Genomic DNA, 24,733 nt, shown 5'->3' on the forward strand with positions numbered 1-24,733 from the left:
CCCTTAAACACACACAAAAAATTTCATCAAAATCGGTCCCGTCGTTTAAGAGAAGTTCAGTGACATACAGACTTACAGAAGAATTATATATATAAAGATTAGGCAGTTCGATAGAAGATCGTTTGACAATACCTAGAGCATACATAGCTCAGGAACACTATTCTTTATTTACGTAACTGCTAATTTATTTGAAAAGATTCCGAATATCAATTCAATAAATTCCAAAGTTGACCATGACCTCAAAATAAAACTAGAAATTACTTGTCACGATTATTTAATTTTGTCCATAAAATAAATAAACCGGAATCATCGAATTGTATTACCATTAAAACATGAAAAACGAAATCAAGTTAATGAATTTGTATTAATTTATACGAAAACAAATTTACTTCTTCCGAGAAAGAGACATTGAACTACAATAAAGTATTTTATCAATACATTTTGAGACATAGTAACAGATAGAATTAAGAAAAGTCTACTCTCATTGAAGCGAAAGCGAATATCCGATGAAACTTTGTGTTACTTACAACAATTATTTAATTCTAAAGTCTCATTCCAATAAATTACAGGAGTATAACGTACGCTCATTCGGTTCCTTCTGCTGTTTATAAACCGGATAAGTGTTGAATAGCCTAATAGATAAACATCAATTATCTGAAAAATCTCAAACGTTAATGTGGTAAAACCAGCGATAAAAAGCATTGTCAAATCGATTTGGCTTTTTACATAAGCAAGTTAAGTCTTTTGTTTATAAAAAAATACACTCAGCATCTTATTTTGGTTACCTTTTATCAACTTCCTTTGCTGATTCACCAATACTCTTCAAAATCCAAACTAGAATGACTCGAGTACTCTCTATCAATATATTAAGAGACTAGCTGACCCGCGCAACTTCGCTTGCGTCACATAAGAGAGAATGGGTCAAAATTTCCCCGTTTCCGAAACATTTTTTACTGGTTCTCTGCTCCTATTGGTAGTAGCGTGATGATACGTAGCCTATAACCTTCCTCAATAAATGGGCTATCTAACACTGAAAGAATTTTTCAAATTGGACCAGTAGTTCCTGGGATTAGCGCGGTCAAACAAACAAACAAACAAACAAACAATCAAACAAACAAACTCTTCAGCTTTATAATATTAGTATAGATGCGCCCAGCAATGAAACCAATGCATATTTGCCTATTATTCTACACACTGCTTTCCTAACATACTTTCTAATGGGAGAGGCGAAATGAGCTTTAATGTTAACAAACGTTTGCTTGTTCATTATGAAATGATAATATGTTAGAGGTCTGACTGGTGCATAAATTACTCGGGCCAGTCTGCTTCATGTTTTTGTTTGACAAATTGACCATCTAGCGAAAGCGCAATAATATTAAACTATGAATATTAATGATGTTTGTGTGAGAAATATGGTAGAATTGAATGCATTGTTTGCGGTAAGGAATCAAACATCAGATTTTAATGCATTTAAAGACGGATTTTGCAGCTACACTAAGCACATGGATGATATAATACATTTTATTAAGTTATCTATATATATAATACATTTTTTAGCGTTTTGTTAAGCTGCTAACACAATAGTAAATTAATAAATAACAAGACACGATAAACTACTGAGTACCAGTCGCATGCACAACCTGTACAAGAATACTATACAGCATTTTGACCGTATCGCGCATTTCAAAACATGTTTATCCGATAGTGAAAATAAATCAACATTAAAACTTAAACTTAGTACTGAAATAACTTTATATCCTACTCATATTATGGATGCGAAAATTTGTGAGAATGTATGGATGTTTGTTACTCGTTCACGCAAATACTACTGAACCGATTACAATGAAATTTGGTATATAGGTAGCTGAAGACCCCGAATAACACATAGGCTATTTTTATCTCGGAGTTCCCGAGGGATCGAGATTTACTCGGGAAGGGTTTCCACGCGGACGAAGTCGTGAGCGGTCTCTAGTTCAATCATAAATATAACATGGCAAATTACAAACGATAACGATTTAATAACGTACGGAACTAGAAATGAAACGATTCAATTTACCTGCATAATTACCACGATTGATGTATTGAAGCCTGATACATCCAAGCAACCTTTGATTAGCAATCCACACGCTAAGTTACGTGTTGTGACATTTTAATTAATGAACCATAAATGTGACGGTGACATAAACATTGGATATTGTGTGTGTGAAAGAGTGAGAGAGTAAATTTGCTAACAAGATTGTGTAATGTTTTGATAGGAATCTTATTGGGAATTTGTTAGTTGATAAATATTTTAGGATAGTATCTCCGTTAGGTCTTGAGAGTAAAAAGTCTAGATTTTATTTGTCCCATTACTAATCAGTTTTTAGACTTAATTCATGATAGTAGTCAAGCGACATGATGTTTTATATTATTATGTCTTTTTAAATTACATTACTAAAATAACTTCACATAATAACCTCTTCGGATTTTGATGTTGTATTTCTAGCTAGCTATTTCTTCTTCTTAATATGGTAACAGAGATACATCAAAGCTAAATTTCTGACATTATTGTTTATCAGTGACTAGATCTATTAAATAAATTGACCCAAAAAGGCATGATTACGTGGTAGCAGAGACATAATAGTGCTTTTTGCAAAGCATCTATACAAAACCCTACACAACACTATCAAAAGCATCTACAACAAAATTCGTGTTATCACACAATAGTATTATCAAGTAACGAGAAATCGTCCATTGCCTATTTCGGCATTAACAACTAATGACCCTTAGTTCCGTGGCTGTTACATGCTATGCCTCAGTGCACTCGGTTAGTGATAATTGTGTCCTATTAATTTCAGAATAGATTAAGGTGTGGACGTAAACTTGTCTATAATGGGGACAATGAGATCTTTTGTTGATTTATGTGTCTGTGGTTCTTTGGCTGTTTGTCTTTGTTTTCGTCAATAGTGGCAAGGTCGTGAGAGATGTTGATTAGTAAACGGTTAATGAGGTTATGGTGTATTGTATTTGGACATAGTTTCTTCAGATTGGTGAACAACTATTTTACCCAATATTTATTGATAGATAGAGTTAAGATATAGTGTGATTAACTAGCCAATTGTGATTGCAACGATATAAAAAACTTATTGGGTGCAGATTTAAGTAATAATAAAGCAATTGTCTACAGTCGGTACTTTCTAGTATCGAGAGTTTTAGAAAAGGTTTTTAAATATCTATAGCACCCGCTACGCGGGCGCTGATCAAGCTGTAACTATCCGGTTGTCGATATTCGATAGTAGTAAAGAATCGCACCTCTGTAGCGCGATCCTAAAATCTAAAAAATAGTTCCCTCGGCGCATGGCAGAAGAGCTGATTCGATTTTCATATATTTTTTTCGATAGCTAGCCAGTTTTCGATACTCGATAGTTTTAGAGAATCGCGCTACAGGTAGCTCTGTAGCTCGATTCTCTACTACCATCAACTATCGAGAACCGACCTGTCATCGAGAAATTTTGCATGAAAATATGATCAGCGCCTCTGACGAGCGTCGTAGCTATCCCATTAATCCTCGTACAATTATAAGCTTATAACAGTAATAATTAAATATTTGTTATATGTCTTTCTAATACACACATGAAGTCATCGCATTGTATTTAAACCTGTCCCAGCATTTGTCATTAGGAACAGACATCATCAATAATATTAACTGATGATAATCTACATGTTCTAGATAGCAGGCGTTCCGCGGCAAAGTTCTAGCGTATCTGATTACTTGTCAACCCCAATTTACTTCCGAATTATACTAGGAAGATTGATTATAAACATATTTTTTAAGTCAATATTTTTATGCTTTCGTTCGCTGTCAATCTTTTTAATAAAACGATGTCTATGGTGTAGTGGCATAAGTGACCACCCCGTTACTACCGTTGAGCTCGGTCGTAGCTTTGATTCCGACAAAAAATAATTATTTTATAGGCTAATTTTTTTTTGGATCTGATTGAACTTACTATTATTTTTTTATATATTATTATGTATTATGAAAGTTACAAATAATTAATATTTCTTTCATAATTTCTCGATTAATTTTCAGAAGTCGATAGTCAATGTACGCGATACGCGATCCGCGGGAGATACCTTTAAAGAGAAAACAAAACAAATATGGTCGTTATTTTTTAGGTCAATTTTACTACGAAAGGTCACATACTGTCACTCTAAATTTCGTCCCTATTTCCTAAAAACCCGAGCCATCAATTAATAAAAAACATCACTCCCATGGTTTTATGAAACCCTGACCCGAATCTGTTGAAATAACAATTAATCAAGCGTCGGGTTCTAATTACAGCTGCAATCAACGTCAAAAAATTGGGCCGAGTTTAGTGACATGACATGTCTTCATTATAATTTTGCACGTACAACAAATCTTCTATTACGGGCAGGGCTGTCGTCTCTTACGCGAATTTCTGCACATTGAATGGATTTGATTTCTTGGAAGTGAGTACTAAATAGACTTTTTTCCTCTTGAACATCCCTTCTTGTACATGGGGTAACACTATGTTCCAACTTTTCAAAATCATTGCCACTGGCTTATATTATTTTTAAAACAATAAAATGTAGTTTCTCTTTAGTAAAAATGTTATAAATTCTGATCACTTGATATATCTATTTAATAAGTCTTAAGGATTTTATACGAAATAAATTCACGGCACATAAAGTATACGGCTATGAATTATGACCAGATTAGGGAAAAATTACTTAACAGCCCTACATTGGATCGTTTCACAATGGATATGAAAAAATGACGTCATCAGAAATTATTTACGATTTCATTAGACGTCCTGTCATGATTCAGTTTCGAATAAAAACCACTTACTCTGAGATTGATGACCTAATTAACCGACTTAAAAAAAGGAGGAGGTTCTCGATTCAACTGTATTTTTTTTCTGTTTGTTACCTCATAACTTTTTACTGGGAGGACCAATTTTGATGATTCTTTTTTATATTAATTATATTATATATTATTATTTTATATTAATTCATCTATTTGCGTACATTGTACCTATTGTTTAACTTGATGTTAATGATTGGTTAGATTCGTACAACATTGGTAACCAAACTCTCATAGCTACAATCTATTTTTAGCGTGTATTTAGGAATACCGCAGGCTATAATAATAGGTGTAGGCAGATCATATGTGTGAACTTCACGTTGCTTCGCAGTACTTCGCAGTACTCCACAGTACTTCACCAATACCCCGCGGCGTATTGTCTTTTAACTTCCGTATTATACTTTGTAACTTTGATAATATGGAAACTTAGATGTTTCTAAAATATTCCAATCTTGGAATTTTGAGGAGTACGCTTCTTAAAAATCTTCCTTGTGATACTAGCAGAGTGTGCTCTGCTATGCGGAGCTCGTAACAACAGCCTCGCAGATCGATCTCTCATTTTAAGCTGTGCTTGCCGAGGTTGTTTAGTGGATGGGTGACCATATTATACATACCGAGTTATTTCGGAAATTATGTATAACGTTGACGAAAGTCGTATTCCTAGGTATATCTATAACCCAGGTAACTGGTTGAGGAGATCCAATAGGCAGTCGCTCCGTGTAAAATATTGGTATTCTGCTGTATCCGGAGAGACTGGAGGCCGACTCCAACACATTTGGAAGAAAATCTTTCCGATGATAATAATTTATCATTATTTTAGTACGCTCATAGAATGCTCACGTTGCTAACTTGAGTTGAACGTATGAAAAAGGCCAATTAATTTACGATTGGAAATAAAATGGTCATTAAATTAAACATTACATTCCGAGAGTTACATAATGAAACAATACTATCCAATCCGATTTGAACATTATGTTGACTAGTGACATACAATAATACAAACACAAATCCGCTATCACATATTAGGGTCAAACCTCCAAACGATCAGAAAGGGCGTTGTCCAACCGGTCGTGGACATATAAGCCCATTAAGCAGAACACACGTGAGATTTTGATCGTACGTGAAGAGATAAACGATCTCTGTGTCTATTGCTTTATTTCGGATATAAGTACTTAAGTAGGACTGTCGTGGAGCAAACGATTTTAGAAGTTTTTGATCTTTATACCTACTCGAGATCAAAATTTGGAAGTGATTTTGTTTTCATTATTTAAAAATTAAAAGTTAAGATTTCTATCGTTACTGATGTTGTCCAACAACATTTGGTAAAGGTTTCTAAAATACTGAAGGAAACAACACGCTTCCTCTGAATAATAGGTACTATTTTGATTAAAAAAAACCTTAAGTTCTGTGGATACAGAATGTTTTGTATTTTTTGTTATGGCTGATTTTTGATAGTTGATAAGATGGATCTATTTTTAAAGAGTTTAAGAGTTTTGTGTGTGGTAGTTATTTAAACTAAAACAAACAACTAATTAATGTGTAACTAAATTGTTTTTACAAGAATAATGTTTTCCTATGACAATATTTTGAATTGACCCAATTATAGTTGTCTGTTCAAATTAATGTTGATGGTATAAATTGGTTCCGGTCTATTTATTGAGGTCTAATACAAGCTGTTTATGTTATCGAAAATCTTCCACTTTTATTAACCTTGACAGCTGATTAGAAATAAATTGAAATTACTCTGCGGGATATCTATAAAATTGTGGAAAGTTGAATGATTACACAAAAAATTTGGATTTAGATGAAGAATATTCATAACTAGTATAGCATTGTATCAGTAGATACTTACACTAAATAGATTTTGCTTGTGACTCCGCTGAAGCTGCCGTTCGTTTATAGTCTATGGCCTTACTGAAGAATAAAGATATATCCCATTGCATACTTTTATCTTGATGAGTTCTTAAATGAAGTCCAGATAGCGAAACAGAGTTCCTTTCTCGCAGACATAATAGAATGATCTAATATTATACTTAGATATATATAAATTTATTGTTGTGTTGTAGTTTTTAATTAGATTTTCGTTTTTTTTTCCATACGACGCTATCATGACCTATCTACACGTATCAAATTACTTGTTACGTATAAACTTTGGAACTTGGAACTATACAACACATTTAATCTTACAATATAATTTTTATTCACGGCGGCATCCCATCTTATTAATTTGTTGGCATTTTATCATCTGATTGATATTCACTCCGACTCATTTAAATGATAAATTCCTATTTATATAAACGCGTTAAAGATAAACTATTCTATGGTTTATTTTATGACTTGATCAGAGGTTAATAGAATTGCCATGATTTACATAATAGAACGTAACTTCACACTTATACTGAGCTGTTGCATTGCATTCGTAGATTATTAAACGATTAACGATAAGCCTGGGAGCGCAAATATTTTGACTGGTATTTAGAAAGTTAGTTTCGTATAATTTTAAAATAGAATTTAAAATTATATGCTTCTGTTATTTTCTTTTAATGAACATAAAAAATAAAATTTTGTTTTGAAAGCGGTCAGATTTGTTGCTGATTGCATTTCACAATGATATACTTATCCATAAGTTTTCCATTGGTATAAAATTTTATCTAAATTTTATCTTAAAGTCAGCCTAGACACAGATAGCCCATGTCACAAGTAACTTTACAGACACATAAATTTAGTCTCTTAACCTGATATCTGTAGGTTAAATAATTGTAATTCATACATGATAGTGGTAACTAAAATGTATGGCAGAAATCAAAAGATATCTGCATTCTGAAAGATAGCACTCCTCCTGCCCCTGATTACAAAGTTCCTAATCGGGACAACCTAGAGTTTTTGCTTCTTTTTGCTGTTTTAATCTAAAATCTCTAACATCAAATGAATCTCTTTCTCAAATAAATAGTAACAAATAGTGACCTGTGCCACTAAGGGCGATGCCATAAAATAATAACAAAATGATTGCTGCCGCTACGCAACCTTATTTATCCGTTTTTAGCACTTCTATCCCCATATTTCTAGACTCTGAGTTAGCAAAGTCTAAAGCTATCTCATTGACGGACATCCCATTTCCCATTACAAAGTGATTTCCTTTAACTAACAAAGCCTAGGAATTACCTGCACCGGCTGACAGGGTTGCGTGACTGTTCAACGCGTACGAAATAATAAAGAACATTAGTAAATACATTTGTATCGTTGCGTGAGGCATTTGTAGAGGAAAATGATATAATTGTTGGTATAAGATTAATATGAGTACACGGATTGAGTTTCCTGCTTGGTGAGAGATCGTGATGCGATTGTTTTGTTTCCTGATTATTATTCTGATTAGTTGAGGGAGAAATATATTGTAAAATTATTAATATTACTCTTAATCGAGTCATTACATTTTTGGTTACGTGAACTTCATAAAACGTTAAATGTACGCAAGTTTTCAATTCTTTTCAAATGCCTAAGATATTATTAAAATAGATTACAATATAGAAACTTGCAATAGGTGTAACTGTGTCTATCTAACTTTAGACACGGTCTAAGACCTAAACACTATAGTTTAGTTCCTACGCAACCCACTAGGGGCGCTGATCAATGTTAGTATTCAAAATATCTCGATAGCTAGTCGGTTGTCAATTATTATGCCTTAAATATTTTAATACAGAAACGCTTCTTTTATAAATTATATTCTAAAAATCGTTAGTGCAAGAAAAAAATACATTTATTTAGCTACTAAAACACTGAACTTTAAAAGTCAGTTGGTAATAAAGTCGAGTCGTAATCTGAGTTATTCATATCATTTATAATTTTACGAGTAACAATTCAGTTGACATTAACGTTTGCTACCAAGATAATCCTCTTCTAAGAATTCCCAATTATAATGAAGGGAGACTTCGCAAAATAAAATGTCCTACTCGTATTCACGGGGTGAGCTTAGTAATTGATTTCTTTGTTATAATATTGGTATTTGCGTAATGAAAACGCCCATAACCAATGAACGCGATTGGTAAACGAACTGTGGGTAAAGCAACCCTTGGCGCAGTCATTTCGTAGATGGGTGATCTAATAGTTGTATTTGAACTGGGCGTCTGTTCTTCGGAGGGCACGTTGGAAGATGTCAAAAGCGATAGCTCGATTCTCTACTACTATTGACTACTGACAACCGACCTGCCATCGATAAATTTTGTATGAAAATCTGATCAGCGCCTCTGACTGGTGTTGTAGGAAATATTTTAGCAGTACATTCTAAATTTCGATACTCGACTTTTTTTCAGTACTATCGAGTAGTTGTCATTTAGACGATGATTCGCTCAAGTAAATTGTTCTTAAATATAAAATAGAAATAAATAAAAATATTTGAGATCTTTGATAGCACAAATTTAATTTTGGCCCTATTATAATGAAGTATCGATACTGTATGACACCTGTAAATGTACAAAGGAGTTAAATAAACCATTATTACTGCATTTAAAATAAAAGGTAAAACCATAAATAAATAATAAACTTCGGTGTCAATTAAATGATTATGACTTCTGATATTCCATACTATAATAATTCATTAAAATAGTTCTCATTTCCTGCATTCATATAGTATTTTAATTGTACATTTAATATATTTGTGGTGATTCATACAATTCCCTCGGTAATGTTTGTCGACGACTTGGCGCCGTAATATTTTATCTAGTTTCCTCATTTTTATAATAATATGAGCAGAATAGATTATTGTAAGTTATCATTATGTAAGTTGAGTACTTACATTGTTTACTGTTTAATAGCTGATCGTGTGGTCCTAGACTTGATTTCCGATTCGGGTAGTCAAGTTAATATTTTGAAAGAAAATAATCGAAATCGAGTGAACGATGATTTTTCCTGTTGAAGTTTTTTGTTAAGTAAGATTAAGTATTCAATTTATTACAAAATCTCTTAAAATATGTCAAAAATAACGAATCCTGTAATAAATATCATTTTTATCTTTTGTAGTATCAATGTTGTTTAATGTGTTAATCTGTTCTATTAGCATAAATTATCAATTAAGTAATTTAAAATTATGCATAAATAGGGCATTAAGATCGTTTTCGATGTTTATGGGACAACTAAGATTTACACGTTGCTTAAAGATCATTTGAACGTCATCAATTCTCATTTGATACTTTTAAAATATTTAATAAAAACCACCCTAATTTCGCCACTTAATTTGTATTTTAGAAAATTTTGTTTTTTACCCCTCAGTTTGCATTCATGCAGACAAATTCAATCAAATTTATTTCCAAAGTTTAGGCACCAGCAGATTTGACAAACTTTGGCATCTATAATATGATATTAGTAAGAACAAATAATTTGTTCTACACAATACAAAAGCTTTAAAAACTACCTTAAGTACCTATTTGTTGTTGTCAACAAGATATATTTGCATTATTACAAAACAGCAGTAGGCAAGTAATGTCATTCCGTTTAAGTACACGGAGCGATTACTTAAACTGCTCATAACTGCAGTGTTTAGCACTTTAACCGTTTAACTAGTTCTTATTAAAGGTTTAAATTACTGGTTAACACTTTACTGGATTTATAACTATGTAGTTATTGCCTAGAGTATATTACGCAATTTAGTTGCCATATCTATGTTAAAATACGAAAGACTTTCCGTCTGTCTATCTGCTAAACTATAGTAAACGTCTTCCATTGTCAAACCCTCAATATAATTATTTCAGAAAACGAAGAAAAAGGGAATCGATTCGCAAATCTTTAAAAAGTAATTACTTTTGAATACGAATAAAATATTTTTTTATAAATGTCTGATGTGTCATCATGTTATACTCCTAGATTCAATTAAATGCCTTATTTTGTTTAATACAATATAGCTATTATCCATTCATAATAATATAATATTCTCATACATTTATACATACAAACATATTGCACATTCAGACTTAGGTACTTAAGTTAATAGATATACTAGAAATAAGACAAAAACAAGTTCTTATCTGGAATTGCACGTATTTTCCTCGACTCAAGACATATAGGGAACTTTTAATAAACTTATTATCATACTTGACAAATTATATTCAGGTTAACTGGATTAGTATAAAAACTAAATTGTAACTAATCATAAAATACTAACACTAACTCTTGCCTAAAGCCAGTTCAGCTGATTATATTTTTATGCACAAAAATCTAGATGCAATTTCCTGTGAAGAAATCTACATTCTATACATACATATTTAAAATCACGCTGATTTCCCAAAGAACTCTTGCTCGATTCCTCAAAATTTCTCAAATTATTATCAATCGGTTTTTAACAATTTTTAAAAGTATAAAAGACTAATCCCATGTTTTTGCGGTACATTTAGTGGTAGTTTGCCTATTCAAAATGTTTTTTTTATATGAGTTTAAACGCGAATGAATAAATAAACTACCGCTAAATGTTCCTCAGAAACGGGAGGTAAGTATATACCTATTATAAAATGTATGTACACACAGTCATAAGAGCGATAGTCCTATTCCAATAGAACCTTTTATTCGAGCGTAGAGAACTTTTTCGTAATAGCATCCATTCATAAGTCAATTCTTTAAAGTCATCGTCATTATATTGTTTACGTACAATAAGTTACCTAAGATTAACTTTACTAATAGTCGAGCTTACAAAATGAACAAGTACTTACACACTTTACAACCTTAGTTATCATATTGACCGAACACCTGAGCAGGTCCATTTCGAGTCGGCCTACGCATTGTAAATTCCTCATAGCCCCGGTAAGTATGACACTACCGCTAACAAATTATACTTTAGTGAAATACTGCTAAATTGATTATGAAACAGGCAGTAAATATAGTTATTGCCTATTCTCGGAATCGGTGAAGGGAACATTTTAATTACAAACTGACCTGCGGATGTCTTTCGAAAAGGTTAGATGTGCGATAGAATTAAGTTTTATTAATTGAGCGGATGTGTATTTTAACATTTATTTTGTAGTTACGCAAGAGTTAATATTCTATCTATACTAATATAATAAAGCTGAAGAGTTTGTTTGTTTGTATGTTTGTTTGTTTGTTTGTTTGTTTGAACGCGCTAATCTCAGGAACTACTTATCCGATTGGAAAAATTCTTTCAGTGTTAGATAGCCCATTTATCGAGGAAGGTTAAGGCTAAGAAGAAGAAGAAGAAGGTGAAGGCTATATATCATCACGCTACGACCAAAAGGAGCAGAGTACCAGTAAAAAATGTTACAAAAACGGGGAAAATTTTGACCCATTCTCTCTTACGTGACGCAAGCGAAGTTGCGCGGGTCAGCTAGTAAATAATAAACACTAATGTAATGCCCCCAAGTACTGAACATCTAGTAGTATAACTCAATTTTTTTTTTCTTGTGAGCATCGAACGGTCGACCCGTCAGCACAAATATGCACAACCCACTTTATGACCACCTTAACCACCGCTTGATGGAAAGGACTTAAAATCTACATAGATTATTATGTTTTATTTCTATTGCGCTATGTTTTTCTGTAAACTGAAAATTAAAGGTAAAACTATCTTTATCTATGAGCAGAATTAAGTATGGATAAATCTTCTTGAAGTCGGGTCAACGACTCGGATCAGCTGTTACAACCTGATGTTTTGATACCTACCTTCAAACAAATATGAACTTTAATCCACACTCTTATCGTTGTATTTTGTTTGGAGATTTCATTCAAGTGATGCAGTCCAAATATTTTTTTCTTGGCACTGTTATTGCATATTAATACGATAGGACATGCAATTAACATAGTGCTTCTAGTCAATTTGCCTTTATTTTTTCTGTTACTACTTAATACAAAATCTCAGTATTTACTATGTCATTACCTACTAAGTATCATCTTATCCAAAATCCACAATCGTATTGCAATGTTCGATTCTCTACCATCGACAACCGACTGGCTATCGAGAAGTTTTGTATGAAAATCTGATCATCTCGAACGGGTGTCGCAGGAATTATTTTGGTAGCAAATTTTAAACATCAAACTTTCGATACTCGTCAGTACCTACCGTCTGTAAACAATCGCGCTACTGAGCATAAGATATCCATAAGACAATCAATACAGTATTTTCCTATTCATTTACTTCCACTTGTATTTTATTCTGCGTTAGATTATCGGATAGTTTACTGTTGTTCCGGAACATCGGATGCGTGTTCAGTATCTTACTGAATGCGCTTTTAATTTCTCTTAGTGCTCAATACGAGAGGGATATGGAACTGGGGCATGACGGAGGGTTCGATGAAGTGTGTTATAACGTCCGATTTTGTATAGAAAAATAAAAATTATAGCTTGGAGATATGGGAAATATCTCCTAGCGAATATTTTTTTTTTTTTAATAAATTCTTATTTTATATTATCTCTTATCTTCGTATTTTAAAGAAATCTGATCAGGTACATTTTATACAAAGTAGTAGTGTCACAAAGACTATTATAAACAAACAAACAATGTACTCAATAAAATTACGCTTTGTTCTCATACCACTATTTACTATTTATACACATACTTATATATATAGCTGTCATTATTAAAATTTTCCTTAAATACAGGTCTGTCATAATTAATCTTACATACGTTCGGGATATTTCGTGCTTCATTATACTAATTAATAGGGTCACCGCAGACGAGGTTGGAAATACCTGATTTCTAAGAAAAAACAAATCTGTAATAAGACGAGTTCCTTAATATACATCGGATATTTCCTCAGGAACAATTTAAGTAAATTTATGAAGGGAATTCCAGGCAAATACAATAATAATACATTGTTAAAAGCATTTGATTGTTTAAAATTTTACATACCTACATCATGATTGATATTATTATGTACTGACAAATATAGGGAAAACCAGTGTTTTCATTCAATAACTAGTTTCTGTCTTTCTTTATCTGCGTGACAAGATTTTCCAGGGCAAAAATTTAATAAGGTATCAACATAATAAATGTTATTAAAACTCGTCTTGCATTTTTTTCTCAAAGAGTAATAAACATCATACAACTGTCCATACTACAAATTTTCACATTTATAATATTAGTAGTATTTAAGACAAGATAATATAATTCCTTAAATAATATATTTGTTCCGTATAATATGTTACATTGAAGCAACTGCAACTTGTAACCTCTGCTAAAATCTTAGTTCGCAATTGCTTGGCATCTCAGGTGGCGCAATCGAAATCCTTATCTTCCATCCTTTTTCTACTCCTATGATTTGTATATGCTATCCCTTTCTCGCTTGTAATAAAATTTATAGTAAATCGTATGTATTCTGAGGATTTGCGAACTCTCGACTTTGGACGAATGCAAAAGTGTTCCTTCTTTTGTTGAATGTGACGTCAACTTGTCAATTTCAAAGGATCTTTGAATTTTCTCGTTTACTTTTTATCAATCGTTGTAAGATGTTTTTAACCGACTTCAAAAAAGGAGGAGGTTCTCAATTCGTCGCGATATTTTTTTTAAGGTTTAAAATTGTTCTAGTTACTTGTATAATACATTTTAAATCTTTTTATGTATTATTCTAATTCGTATGTCAGAATTAATTATGCCAGTTTACGGTTACGGTCAGTGCGACACAAAGTGACTTATGCCCAGTTTCTGAGTTAATTCGTTTATTTGTTTTCCCGATACAAACGGTAATTTATCTGTTCAATAGCGTTTAACCTCATAGAAAAACGCTACTGAATGGATAAACTATCGCTAAATGTTTCTCAGACACCGGGGGTTATAAATTCCAAGCAAGATATATTCGTTCTAATTTCCCTGCAATATTAGACAGTAAGCGTACAATTTGAGTGTTAAAAAGTTTTGATTTTGGTGTTTGGAAGAGAAAATTCGACTCAGTCCGATTCCACTTTAATCTTACGTTATATTTCGTATGTACAATCAGCTCCAAAGTCTTATATTATCGCAACATATTTTATCTTTCTAAACCCTATAATCTAAAACTTGCATTTAAAATTTGGATATTTAATACCAATTAATTGCACCTGATTTTATTCAGATTATTAATATTTCGTAGTTAAAAGGTTTTGGAAATACGAAGTAGTTAAGCGACTTTTGAAGCGGACTGTACGTGAAGCAACGAGACTAACAAAAACAGTGGCTTGGAGTGCAACTTTAAGTTAAACTCAACACATTAGAACTTGACCGAGTTAACTACTTTAAAGTTACATAAAATACACTACACCGTGTTTACGAGAACTCCATTAAATTTAAACTAAAATATTTTGGAAACAGATTTATACAGTAAGTTTGCAAAATTAAAATAAACCTTTGTCAATTGTGTTGGTTTCATATGAAAAAATAATCGAAACTAGTTCATATTCCCACTGTAAATGTTACCCAAATGATTCAAAGATACCCAGTTGACTGTAAATTTTTTGTGATTTCTGTTACGTATAAATCTGTTTCCAAAATATTTTAGTTCTTAGTTAGTGGAGACAAATTGATCTTATATTACGACATGTTTCCTCTTTGTTGTCCTATACTGTACCACTGCTGGACAAAGGCCTCTCCCATTTTATTATGACTAATTTGCATACTGTATTTTTCTATCAAAAGCATCTAGATCATCACGCGTTTCTGGATGTTACAAGAAAAATTAAAAATATAGGTAAGGTTAACTTTATCTTCAAAATAAATTCTTTAACATAACAAATAAAATATAAAAAAATAAAGATCTGAAACGGCACCAGCAAAGTACCTCTAATTTTGTATCAGGAAAACAAATAAACAATTTACAAAACGTCACTGACAGATATCAAGCAATAAAGGATTTTGTATCCAACCCGGAAAAAGACTCAAAAAAATTCGAAGAAAACATATAAGACAACCCTAATTACGTGACGTAACACAATTCTGAAGTAAACTATCTTATAGACTTTGTTTCGAACATTCGATATTTTATAATATTTAATACATTTCCCATCAAAACACGCTAGCGCTTGTCAATTTTCCCTAAAAACATAATAGTAAGTTGATTGCCGTCTCGATTGTGACTTAATCAAAACTTATAACGATAAACTTATCTTTCGTATTATCATTCTACATATACTCATTTCACAGAAAAATTCTAAAAACTTGCACTAAACATCTTATGCACCTTTGAGCTTTGCACTGATTGATCAAATCGATATTTAATAATTGGTAATTTTATATAGAAAACTCTTGTCCTAAAATCTCCAAAAATATCAAGAGTTTGCAGTGCGTTGCTGACCAATATTTCCTATGAACTTTTCGTTAGCTACTCGACAGCTGTTCTTAATCACTCCTCTAAATGCATAATAGGGGTTAATTAATAGTGCTTTTTGCTAACGACTAACAAATCTTCATCGTAGTCACAAAGACAAATGGTCTAGTTGTAAAATCATTAATATCAATGGAGTGTAAGTTGTAAAAGCAAATGTCCGCCCATTTGCGTATTGTTAGATATTGCTAGCACTATGAAAGTTATTTTAAGACCATTTTATTGCTTGTATTTTTTTTTAAAAGACCACTCCCGCATTAAGATTTCATCTTGTGTCGCGGGGACTTTTACAAACATACAAATAACGGACACAAAGCACGACCAAACCCGAAACGTGTAGGAATTGAACCCACGAGTATTGGCGTGGTGATCTGAACCACTGCGCCACGGAGACAGTCAATTGTATTTAACTTCAGTGTCAAGTTTAGCTCCTTTTGTTACCACTTTAATCATATTAGGTAATAATTTTTGACAACTGAATAATTGAAATCAAGGAATTTGGTAGGAAATCTTCATTAACGTGTTGCAAAGGAAATATTGACTGTCAAACTATCGGTACGAAAACAATACAATGAAACAGAGTAAGTACAAAAATTTTATACATCGTAAAAAAATATAAAAATCATTCTTTAAACGAATAAACGCTCGGTACATAAATACGGTAAACGATAATTATGCACTGGGTTTCACCGCCACTAATAAGATATGTCAACACTAGGTTTAAAATGTAACTTGAAACCATTTATTTTAACTTGTTTTTGACTTATAATTCTGCTAATTTAAATTACAAACTAATACATGACATCCATCAGAAAAACACGTTTGTAAACAAACCTTTGATGATATTTTTCTATGTAAATATAATATAAATTATAACACTATATGATTGATGGGATGTTTGCTCAACGTTCCATGAAAAAGTTCACATTCTTCGTATTTGTATAGAACAAATATTTACGGCGATATATTGAGTGAAATGTTTATCTGATCGTTTGTATGTTATAAATATCTTAAAGTGTTGATCGACCAATCTTAGCCGTCACCTTTTGTATATGTTGCAGTCAAAACTGTTAACTAGACAAAAGTACTTTTGACTATGATACAATCAATGATACTTATAAAGCGGGGCTCTGGCGACACATCTTGAATCTGTCTTTAATTGAATTTTTGTATCTTTTGATAATACTCGTACATCATGTGGTCTGAGGCTAAGCGACTGCACAGGGTTCCCGCTTTAGGTAACGTTCATATCTGACGGCACATACGTCGCGTATTATCGGTCGCGCAACGCCAGAATAGAAAATTTATAGAAAAACTCGACCGTTCACATTCAACCGATGATGCGTGGGTGCGAAGTCAATACAAATTAAGTTACGCCCGCTGCATCTTCCGTCAGATATGAACCCTCCCTTAGCCTTCTAGTCTAACCTACACATGTTGACCAGTCTGCTAAGTCAAACGTACTTTTGACTAGTTATGAGTTTTGACTGCAACATATAGAAGCCCTTAATAATTATTATAACGGGCCGTTGAAAAGTTTTAAGAGGCTCTTAAGATTTGTTAATCTTGTTTATACTCAGTAAAGTTAATATTAAGTGTTATAATATTAATAATGGTTGAATAAAATAACGCCATTCGTTTTTATGGATTTGACTTTTATAGAACGCAGATGTGTTTCAGAAATTCGTATCATGTGTCTCTTATGTGGTGTGTTTCAATTAAATTAGCTTGAAATATTAATAGAGCTTATTACTTTAGTTTTATAAAAACAGTTATTATCTAAGTAATGGATATTGTTAGAATCCTTAGTTTTAGTTTTGTGTGACATTAATTTTTGTAGCAAACTTTAACATTGTTTTTATCAGTGCCTGAAATAATAATGGAAGATCTTTTGGCAGATTCTGAAAGCAGTAATTGCGGGCGAAAAAAAGTGGTTTTAAATTTAATAAATTATGTTATGACAGTTAAAAGTAATAAGCAAAAGTCAATACAAAACAATGTACTCGTACAAAAAAATAAGTTTCAAATTCGTGAGTGAGTCTTTCAGTATTCATTACGTTCAGTTCACCGTTAGCCGTAGTTTTACAAAATGTATCTAGTTTCAAGGCTATAAATCAGAGTACACAGTAGTACATCAAACTCTACGGAACAAGAGTGAATTAGTAATGATCGCTGAGCGTTGATGCTCCGATATTGAGGTTAGGTTTAACCACAACCAGGATATTCTTAGCTATTATACCTTATTTATTTCGTTTTATGACAAAATTTACGAAAATACCTTGAAATCTCCGCGTTAGTTAGCTGTTTTTATCCGACAGCGTGACGCAAAGAAAGGTAATTTAATAAATAGGGTAATGTTAAAAATTATGTAATGAGTCTCGTTGAAAAGTTTTTCAGTGGATTTTTTGTATACTTAGTTTTTATAATTATTTAGTACAGTTCAAAATGATTTATCGAATTTGGTAACTTGAAAATGAGTCTGTAGTTTTAGTCATATGTATATTTTTAATTAAGTTGGCTAAATTCAATAAATTCCCAAATGGGAAATTTAATCGAATGAACGAAAATTCTCTTTTTTTATTTTGTTTGACCAGTGCCAATAATAGTAAGTAAATACATAGTTATACATGCTATTTACCAAGCACGGGGACAGTGACCGTGACTTTCATAATATATTGAATAATCGCGAAACAGGAACCACTTTTTGGCTGATCAGAGCCTACAAACTACACTAAAGATTCAGAAAAAAACAGTCCAAAAATTGACAAATACATTACATATTTATATACACCCTGGGTCGTCGTATGACTGATACGATTTAGATAGTTTACTTCTAAGTATTGTCTCAAACAATGATTCCCACTGTCACTGATATTCATGACAAAGTAATTCCCGAAAACGTTACCTAATGTACAGTATTAGTGTCCTCTTAAGCGGTTCCTCGAACATGATCAAAGAGAGCATCGTTATACAAAATACCATGTTTATAATTATTTAGTTGAAATAGTCGTGCATTGTTCTTACTTTGTTATAGAGTTCAGTCAAAGTAATGTTTTTGGAATGTTTAGTTAGAGCATTGGAAATAGTAATAAATATTCGATGATAATAAAAATATTATTGATGTTTTAGACAGTATTTTTCTGGTTGTCGCGCGATTTGCTCAATACTGCCATGTAAAGAGCACGTAAAATTTAAAGATTGCTTAAATAATTGTTCCTTACGATTGTGTTAGAGGCTCTGACCAGTCGTACAATCATATGTTCACATGCGTTTGCGAAGTTAATAAAATTCACAGTTTTAATAACGTATTCGTATGTTATAACATATTTTGTTCATAATATTAAGCTAACAAACTAGCAAGCTAACACCAAACGAAAATTACTCAGCTAAAACAGCTTAATTTAAACAGAGAAACACTCATCATTGCACTAAATATTAGTTATAACAATACCGTTTCATAAAACATTTTCACAATAACAGAATTAAGATAAACAAATGCAGTGAAAACAGTATTGTCCTATTTTCAGTGGACAAACTTTAGTTGGAGAATTAAAGCGTGCGGGCGAAGCAAATAACGTGGATACAAGTCCAGCACACCGGAAGTGATAATGCATTAATGGCGGTCGCTATTAGCTGGTGAACATACCTTGTAGAATAAAGGTTCAATGACCTGTAGGGATTTGAGATGAGTATTATTTTAGTGCACAAAATTTGGACTAAAAAGTTGATTCGATCTGGGTTTTTCTTTTTGGAGTTTCCTCGGCTAGGCAATGACCTCTCCCAAGTTTGAAACCCATCAGTCGCTTGCTTTGTCTAGCAATCTTTCTCGAAATGTGTCTATATCGTCCTACTCCGTTTAGGCCTCCAAGTTGTTGTTTTTTTTCTGCCTGAAAAACGTCTGGATATAACAAATTGTTGCTTGTAAAAGATTCAACTTATTATTATGTTTGATCAAACGTATTTTATTTTGATCAAGGGTATGCGTAATAAAATGAGGTGCAAATAGCTAGCTACAAAAGCTATTATTTAACCTGTTGAAACTACAAAAAAAATGAGTGAGTTTTATATTAAACAACCCTGAATAATCATACATTTATGATATAATCAAGTCATCACTATAAAACCTAGGAATTGAGCCGTAAAATAAAGCTATGATTCATACACTTAACATGCGTCACTGTTTTTCTTGTTAGTAAAATCTGTAATAAAATTATATAGTTTCCAGAGACCTATTAGCAGTACTTCAATTGCTTGCAGTAATAACTTCTCGACATAAGTATCACAATAAGGACGGTGCTAATATTATTTATTGTGTGTTCACGACTTTGACCTGAATGTATAACGAGCTTTATATTAGGAACGAAGTGCATTTGTGTTGTTAATGCAATTGAGACGGAAAAATATTGGTTAAAGGGCCAATATGGAACCTCAAACCTTGATAAAAGACATTTCTAATATGTAATGTTGTATTATACTCATAAGTTAATATTTGGAAACTTTGCTTCTGGAAAACAGCGATCTAAATATTCAGGCAAAGAAATGGATATCGAATGTATACCTGAACGTTGTTCGGTGGCTACATCGCAAAATTTAGCTGCTTTAAAGATCACGATTTGCACAATTGCATTGAAACTGTAAACTGCAAACATTACACGTTCTTACTCAGCTACATTTTTACTTATACATAGTAAAGCCAAGTTTTAAGTTGTTTTACAGGACTTGGATTTAGTACTTTAGTTTAGTTTTTAACACCACAGTCGCGACATAATTCCATTCTTTAATACTGACAAATCATTTCTAAACAAGTACATACTCCATTTCAATTTATTTTCGGTAGACGCCGTCAATCATTAGCCGTCTAATTTTTCTCTGTCATCTTTTGTATCTGCCCCATATACAACATCTATTTAGTATAAAGAAACAATTAAAACATAAAATGTATTTTAATGACCGTATCAAATTTATTGCAGTAGACTGTCTGACATACTTTATAGCTATTTGTCTCATAGTATTGAGACATGAAAAAATTAATACAAGCATAGAGGCGTCGTTTTGACGATAGTATAATGTGTGTTTATGCAAAAGCTAAAAGGTAAATTAGTAAATTAATTCTGATTCCTCTGTATGTTAAGGTGTTCTTAAAAAAATAAATTTTAATAATCTAAACATTTGCTCCGTAGATAACTTTTGAGTTTAAGCTGTAGCCAAAGTAAAAGTTGAATAAAGAGTATCGCGATTCTCTACCACTATTGACTACCAGCAACCGGCTAACTATCGATAAATTTTGTATGAAAATCTGATCAGCGCCTCTAACGGGCGTGGTAGGAAATATTTAAGCAGTACATTTAAAATTTAAAATGTTCGATACTCGACATTACTCAATGTAGAAAATCGTGTTACTGTACCGCAATTTACTATGACTGTCAGCTATCGACAGGTATCGTATAAAAAACTGATAATAACCCTAGCGAGTGCAGTAGAAACTAATTTTTACGTACTTATTAAATTTAGCTTCGTTGCCAGAAAATTCACGTTCTTGACTTTGTTGATGTAACGTAAACAGAAAAATAGCATGACAAAATGATTCCGAAGTAATAGTAAAGAAGAATTACAAACTTAATATTGTACACAAAATAATTTATGTAAATTGAAAGCCTGCACTAAACTTACGCTGAAAGCTGGGAACGTACTTTTTCTTGTTTAAGTGCAAACATAACTTCTTTATCAAGATGATCAAGTAATCTATCGCAGAGTGCCAGGTGTTTCATTATTCTAGAATAGTCATAAAGCTTGATAGAATAAACGGTTGAGTACCTATCACTTTAGTGATGAACTTGTAGCATAAAATGCAACTAAGTTTTCAAGAAGAGTTCTATTTTTGTGACGGTCGTGTCGGTTGTACTGTGATCGAATGAGCTATATTATTTACAAAGTTGATCGAATGCTTTGAAATTGGTGCTTCTTAGTAAACTGCTAGTCTTAGTCAGTACAGGTATCAAAATTATTGTAATTAAAGAGTAACGAAATGCCTTAAAAAAAAATTGTAAGGGTATTTTTGAGATATGACAAATTGACGTTTCCTAGAAAATAAGTTTGTCAATGTTTGCAAAGTGTAGGCATTTCACCATTTATAATATTAATCCCATATAAAATAGGGCGAGCCTATTGCCCTTTTCCGAGTACGTTGCCAAACTCAGGGCTAAAACATCGATAAATATTTTAACTGTTTATAATGATTGGCCAAAATAGTCATGGATAAAACGATATAATTTACTCAAATTAATTGAAATATTAATAACATAATATATATGTATTATTAAAGACGATACTCACAACTATAGGTAAACTTAATGATGACGTAAATTGAGGTAGTCATAATTTTAATTACAACTTTAATCCTTAATAGTTCAATGTCATTGTTATATTAATATTTCTTACAACAGTTTCTTCGAATAAAATTATCCTGAAGTACAAATAGCAAGGAACCACAAACTTTATGAGTCAAGTACAATAAAATGCGACACAGTTGTAATATATGACATCATAGTATAAATATTGCGTACAATGTACAGTGCCTCGATTCTCTTCTACTATCGACTACCGACAACCGAACTGTCATCGAGAAATTTTGTATGAAAATCTGAGCAGCGCCTCTGACGGGTGTCGTCGGAAACATTTTGGAAGTACATTCTAAATGTCAAAATTCGATAGCTAGCCGGTTGTCGGTAGTCGATAGTGGTAGAGAATCGAGGTACAGTTAACATCGAAAATCTTTGAACTCTGTCAAATTTGAAACAACATACATACACAAAACGCCTTCTTCCCATAGGTACTTGAAAGAACATAAATACATATTGGTTTGAATTGTCACTGAAGGTCTAAGTTAACTAGTGGTAATGTGTAAAACTATTTCCTATTTCTATCGACTGTTATCAACAAGCAAGAAGCTATCAATAGGTAGCATGAAAAAATACTGATCAGTGCCCCTAGCGATACTCGTAGGAATTAATTTATTCAGAAAAGTTAACGACACAGAATTTCGTGATTTGTTTCACTTGCTTGGTTTCTTTGATAATTCGGTTGTGGTTTTAAAGTAACTGTTTAATTACAGTTACTATGAAATGTTGATTTAAATAATATTCTACTATTTACGTGTGGAATAAGTATGTTGTAGGTACATAGGTACATGTGTAAGTATATTGTGCAGTATTCCGCGTGAAAATCGAATTCTTTAAAGATTTTTGCTACTGACTGTACCAGGGAGTTCATGAAGTCATCAATTATACTAAAGTTTAATTTAGTCGTAAAATAATTAGGTAACAAGTATTTATAGTGTCGGTTATTCAGTGGAAATACTAAGTGTTAAATAACTTATCCAATAGATAAAATATAAATGTATTTTTTTATTTAAAACCATTAGACATTGCAGATTTGATATTATATTAAAAACGATTCACGTAAAACTGTAAATAATATCAGTAGAAAAAATGTATATTAGTCGTAAAATGGAACACTAATTGCCAAAAACCAACTTCCGTTCAACTAATTTATTTATATTCACGTCAAATTCTAAAGGAAATTACATGTCACCTCTGAAAAACATTTTGCACGTAAAATTTGGGTCACGAAGAAATTAATTAAATTATTCAACATGAATCATTGAAGCAAAACTGTACAAAAGTTGTTATTGATTGTACAAAAAAAAAATGTTATAACCTATTAGACATACTTTGTTTTCAAAAACATTGATGCATAAGTAAGATCATAATTATCCAACCTACGATCCTTCTCTTCTTTGTTCTAATCTCACGTTAGGTGGGCTTAGTACAACATGTCTTTTTTCAAAAACTTGCAGCAAAAGGAATTTAGTTCAATATTTTTACAACTGAGCGTTTGCCCGACGACAACCGTTCCTGCAAATTCAAATCTACATTATATGCCGAGCCAAAAAAGTTAAAGCAACATATTCAATTAACTAATGATACTTCTACATCTAGTTAATCCCAAGATTGACCTGCCACAAACATACATAATTTAATACACATACATAACTCAAATTCCTGGAAGTACACACACGGTAAGGTAAAGCCATATTCTCCAAAATATTCCACGTTACCCACGATGTTTCAACATAAAGTTTTATTGCTTATGCTAATTTTCAGGTGTGTTGTGCACCGGTAAAACACTTCGTATATTCGTTAGGCGGTAACGGAGTGGTAAATTTATATTAGTACCTGGAATTCTAGTGTAAAGTATGTGTATGCCTAGGGCTAGGTCACTGTAATACACTCGTTACGGAAATGTAAATTTAGTTTGTAAGGATGGTTCAGGTATTTTTTTAGACAGGTTTCACTAAAGAATTTACCGTAAAAGTGTGTACATGACATTTGCTGTAGTAAGTAGTAGATAGAAGTGGACCAACAATTTGTTAATGGCTTTTTCAAGAAATAAAGAGATGTATACAATTACACATTTCGGCTCACAAAAATTATTTCATAACTAATACCTAAGTATCTATCTATTTGGGACTGCGAGTAGAGTTTTGACAAATATTTCTATTTGACACATGCATTGATAAAATTAC

Source organism: Anticarsia gemmatalis, chromosome 14 (genome assembly GCF_050436995.1).
Source record: "Anticarsia gemmatalis isolate Benzon Research Colony breed Stoneville strain chromosome 14, ilAntGemm2 primary, whole genome shotgun sequence".
Lineage (NCBI taxonomy): Eukaryota > Metazoa > Arthropoda > Insecta > Lepidoptera > Erebidae > Anticarsia > Anticarsia gemmatalis.